The sequence below is a fragment of the Chelonia mydas genome, chromosome 5 (assembly GCF_015237465.2).
Source record: "Chelonia mydas isolate rCheMyd1 chromosome 5, rCheMyd1.pri.v2, whole genome shotgun sequence".
NCBI lineage: Eukaryota > Metazoa > Chordata > Testudines > Cheloniidae > Chelonia > Chelonia mydas.
In genome coordinates, this window is record NC_051245.2 from 1,359,107 (window position 1) to 1,364,993 (window position 5,887).

Sequence of the window (5,887 nt, forward strand, 5' to 3'; positions counted from 1 at the left end):
CCCCCCCCCCCACACCCCTCCGGTCTTCAGAGACACAACACGCCCCCGCTCCTGCTCCCCTGGGCTTCAGAGACACAACATAGATTCACAGACTGATAGACTTTAAGGTGAGAAGGGACCATTATGATCGTCTAGTCTGACCTCCTGCATAACGCAGGCCACAGAATCTCACCCACCCGCTCCTGACCTATGTCTGAGCTATTGAAGTCCTCAATTCGTGGTTTAAAGACTTCAAGGTGCAGAGAATCCTCCAGCAAGTGACCCGTGCCCCACGCTGCAGAGGACGGTGAAAAACCCGCAGGGCCTCTGCCAATCTGCCCTGGAGGAAAATTCCTTCCCGACCCCAAATATGGCGATCAGCTAAACCCTGAGCATATGGGCAAGATTCACCAGCCAGACACCCAGGAAAGAATTGTCTGTAGTAACTCAGATCCCACCCCATCTAACATCCCATCACAGGCCATTGGGCATATCTACCGCTAATAGTCAAAGGTCAATTAATTGCCAAAATTAGGCTATCCCATCATACCATCCCCTCCATAAACTTATCAAGCTCAGTCTTGAAGCCAGATAGATCTTCTGCCCCCAGTGCTTCCCTTGGAAGGCTGTTCCAGAACTTCACTCCTCTGATGGTTAGAAACCTTCGTCTAATTTCAAGTCTAAACTTCCTGATGGCCAGTTTACATCCATTTGTTCTTGTGTCCACATTGGTACTGAGCTTAAATAATTCCTCTCCCTCTCCGGTATTTATCCCTCTGGTATATTTATAGAGAGCAATCCTATCTCCCCTCAACCTTCTTTTGGTTAGGCTAAACAAGCCAACCTCTTTGAGTCTCCCTTCATAAGACAGGTTTTCCATTCCTCGGATCATCCTAGTAGCCCTTCTCTGTACCTGTTCCAGTTTGAATTCATCCTTCTTAAACATGGGAGACCAGAACTGCACACAGTATTCCAGGGGAGGTCTCCCCAGTGCCTTGTATACCGGTACTAACGCCTCCTTATCTCTACTGGAAATACCTCGCCTGATGCATCCCAAGACCGCGTTAGCTTTTTTCACGGCCATGTCACATTGGCGGCTCATAGTCATTCTGTGATAAACCAATACTCCGAGGTCCTTTTCCTCCTCCGTTACTTCCAAGTGATGCGTCCCCAGTTTACAACAGAAATTCTTGTTATTAATCCCTAAATGCATGACTTTACACTTCTCACTATTAAATTTCATCCTATTACTATTACTCCAGTTTACAAGGTCATCCAGATCTTCCTGTATGATATCCCGGTCCTTCTCTGTATTGGCAATACCTCCCAGCTTTGTATCATCCGCAAACTTTATTAGCACATTCCCGCGTTTTGTGCCAAGGTCAGTAATAAAAAGATTAAATAAGATTGGTCCCAAAACCGATCCCTGAGGAACTCCACTGGAAACCTCCCTCCAGCCTGACAGTTCACCTTTCAGTGTGACCCGCTGTAGTCTCCCCTTTAACCAGTTCCTTATCCACCTTTCAAATTGATCCCCATCTTTTCCAATTTAGCTAGTAATTCCCCATGTGGAACCATATCAGCTGTGTTACTGAAATCGAGGTAAATTAGATCCACTGCGTTTCCTTTGTCTAAAAAATCTGTTACCTTCTCAAAGAAGGAGATCAGGTTGGTTTGGCACGATCTACCTTTTGTAAAGCCATATTTTGTCCCAGTTACCATTGACCTCAACGTCCTTAACTACTTTCTCCTTCAAAATTTTTTCCAAGACCTTGCATACTACAGATGTCAAATTAAAAGACGTGTAGTTACCTGGTGTCACAGAGTCCCTGGGCGATGCTCTGGAACTGCTCCCTGCGAAGCCAGGCAGGACTCTGGGGGAGTCTCCTCTCGGGGAGCACCCTGTCTTCAGGACACACAGCTCACACGGCTTCCACCTTCCTGGGTCTGACCTCGGAGCCTTCAGCATCCTCTGCCCCTCCGTGCGCTTCCCACAGCGAGTCCGCCCAGGCGGGGTCCTGGGGAAGCCAGAGGGTCCTGCCCCCCAACTCCGCAGTCAGACGGGACTCTCAGCCAGCCAGTAAAACTGAGGTTTATTAGACGACAGGAACATGGTCTAACACAGAGCTTGTAGGTGCAGAGAACCGGACCCCTCAGCTGGGTCCATTTTGGGGGCAGTGAGCCAGACAACCCCGTCTGCCCTTCACTCCTCGTCCCCAGCCAGCCCCAAACTGACTCCCCCCAGCCCCTCCTCCTCTGGGCTTTCCCCTTTCCCGGGCCAGGAGGTCACCGGATCCCTTTGTTCTCCAACCCTTTAGCTCTCACCTTGCAGGGGGGAAGGGCCCAGGCCATCAGTTGCCAGGAAACAGGGTGTCGGCCATTCTCTGTGTCCAGACTCCTGCACACACCTGCCCTCTAGGGCTCTGCAATGATCATACACCCTTACCCCACCCCCTAGATACTTAAGAACTGCATAGGGAAACTGAGGCTCCCCCACAATATTCAGAGGAAACATTAAGAACAGTCCCACTTCGTCACACCAGGATCACTTTTTTTTCCTTTCTTAAAAATACGAACTATGTTAGCAATTCTCCAGTCATACGGTAGAACCCCTGAGTTTACAGATTCATTAAAAATTCTTGCTAACGGACTTGCAATTTCTTTCTTTGTTTTCTTCTTATTTATATGGCTATAGAACCTTGTACTATTGGTTTTAATTCCCTTTGCAAGGTCCAACTCCTTTTGGCCTTTCTCACTTTATCCCTACATGTTCTGACCTCAATAAGGTAGCTTTCCTTGCTGATCCCTCCCATCTTCCACTCCTTGTAGACTTTCTGCTTTTTCTTAATCACCTCTCTGAGATGCTTGCTCACCCAGCCTGGTCTACAACTCCTGCCTATGAATTTCCCCCCCTTTCTTGGGATGCAGGCTTCTGGTAGTTTCTGCAACCTTGACTTGAAGTAATTCCAGGCCTCCTCCGCCTTGAGAGCCACAAGTTTTTCAGTCCAATCCACTTCCCTAACTAATTTCCTTAATTTTTTAAAGTCAGCCCTTTTGAAATCAAAAACCCTAGTCACAGATCTATTTTTGTTTATCCTTCCATTTAGTCTGAACTGACTTAGCTCATGATCACTCGAACCAAGGCTGTCCCCTACAGCCATTACTTCTATGAGGTCCTCACTACTCACCAAAACCAAATCTAAAATGGCATCCCCTCTTGTCGGTTCAGCAACTACTTGGTGAAGGAATCCATCAGCTATCGCATCTAGGCACATCTGAGCCCGATTATTATTACTAGCACTCGTCCTCCAAGTTAAAGTCTCCCATGATCACACAATTCCCATCAGTATTTACGTCATTAAAAACATTAAAGAGGGCTCTATCCGTATCCAGATCGGATCCCGGCGGTCTCTAGCACACCCCAAGCACTATCCCGGGGGGCTCTAGTAGCTTTCTTCCCCAATGTGATTTTTGCCCAGACTGACTCTGTCTTGTCCATTTCATCACTTCTTATTTCTTTACAGTCGACCGCCTCAGTGATAGACAATGCTACTCCACCACCTTTGCCTTTATTTCGGTCTTTCCTAAACAGCACTTACCCTTCCATACCCGTACTCCAGTCGTGACGACTGTTCCACCCTGTTTCTGTTCTCCCTAGAATATCTGGTTTCACTCCCTGCACCAGTGGCTCTAGTTCCTCCTTTTTGTTACCGGGGCTCCTCACACTGGCGTACAGACATCTTCGTTTTTGCTGTTTGGCCTCGCTCACATTCTGTACCCGATTGGACACAGACACACTCCCGCCAGTATCTCCTATTAGACTGGTACCCACACTGCCCTTCCTCCTCATGTCCATTCTCCTACCCACGGCTGTCTCCTTTCTTACTTCGTTTTCTTCCCTCTCAAGGCTAAAATCCGGCGTGGAGATTACCTGGACATGTCCCAGCCATCTCCCCCAGATTCCTAGTTTAAAGCTCTCTTAATCAGTTGTGCCAGCCTCCATCCTAGAAGTCTATTTCCCTCCCTACTCAGATGAAGTCCATCCGGAGAGAACTGTCCTCTGTCCAGGAATGCCTCCCAGTGGCCACACATCCCAAAGCCCTCCTGACAGCGCCACTGCCTAACCCAGCTGTGGATAGTCATAATCTTGTCACACCTTTGTTGCCCTTCTCTAGGAACAGGCAGAATCCCACTGAAGATCACCTGAGCCTCGATTTCCTTAAGCCCCCCGTACTCCCCCAGGCTCCAGAGACACAACACGGCACCCCCCCACTGGGCTTCAGAGACACAACATGGCACCCACACGGCACCCCCTGCTCCCCCAGGCTTCAGAGACACAACACGGCACCCCCTCCCCCCGCTGGGCTTGCAGGGGCCTGTCAAAGTGCGGCCCAGCAGCCGTGCCTGGAGCTGGGCAGTGCAGGGGCTGAGAGCGGCCGGAGGCTGGGGGCAAGCAGAGGGCGTGGGAGGAGGCCGGTGCTGCGGGCAGGGGGGCAGAGCAGGCCCAGGAGTTTGGCTGGCACCGGCATGTGAAGGTTTATGACCAAGGAGGGTCACTGAGTGGCGAGCCCAGGGGGGTGGGAGCCGGCCGCGTGCCTGGGGCAGGTCAGAAGGGGGCCAGGCTGGAGTGGGGAGCCACGCTGCAGCGGGGCTGGGCTGAGCAGGGGGGCAGCACAGGGCCAAGGTGCAGAGATGGGGCAATGCCCATGCCCCACCCCGAGATGCTGCTGTGACGAAGTGGGACTGTTCTTAATGTTTCCTCTGAATACTGTAGGGATGCCTCAGTTTCCCTTAGGCATTTCTTAAGTCTCTAGGTGGTGGGATAAGGGGGTGTAATTGTTGCAGAGCAAAGGGCCAGGGTACATAAATGGCCGACACTCTGTCTCCTGGCACCTGATGGCCTGGGCCCTTCCCCCCTGCCAGGTGAGAGCTAAAGGGTTGGAGAACAAAGGAATCTCGTGACCTCCTGGTCCGGAAAGGGACAAAGCCCAGAGGAGGAGGGGCTGGAGGGGGAGTCAGTTTGGGGCTGGCTGGGGACGAGGAGTGAAGGGCAGACGGGGTTGTCTGGCTCACTGCCCCCCAAAATGGACCCAGCTGAGGGGTCCAGTTCTCTGCACCGACAAGCTCTGTGTTAGACCATGTCCCTGTCGTCTAATAAACCTCTGTTTTACTGGCTGGCTGAGAGTCCCGTCTGACTGCGAAGTTGGGGGGCAGGACCCTCTGGCTGCCCCAGGACCCCGCCTGGGCGGACTCGCTGTGGGAAGCGCACGGAGGGGCAGAGGATGCTGAATGCTCCGAGGTCAGACCCAGGAAGGTGGAAGCCGGGTGAGCTGTGTGTCCTGCAGACAGGCTGCTCCCTGAGAGGAGACTTCCCCGGAGTCCTGACTGGCTTCATGGGGAGCAGTTCCAGAGCATCGCCCGGGGACCCCGTGACAGCTGCCCCCAGCAACATGGTGCAGGGATGGAGCCAGGGTGGCCCCAGCTGCCGTGCTCCCAGCACAGGATTGGCTCCATCCCTCCCACCTGTGTATCCCCCTGGGCCCCGGCCAGAAGGCAGCAAGGACGAGCCCCCTCCCCAGCAACACCTCCCTTTGCACCAGCAGCTGCTGAGCCATACCTGCCCCACTGCCTGCCCCCCACCATCCCCTCCTCCCTGCGCTGCAACCAGGGGCCTCATGGGGCTGAAACCCACAGGAACAGCCTTCAGTGCTGCTGACACGCTGCCCACCCCCAGGGCTGTGCAATCCCAAGGGCACAGATGGGGAAACCGAGGCACAGCACTGAGGGGCCTCACTTGAGGTGGGTTTTCCTGACTCACACTCCCAGGCCTGGCTGTGTCCCTGTCCTGAGACCAGCAAGATCAGCGCCCCCCCGCCCCCCTTGGGTCACACGGCACACACACAGTGGG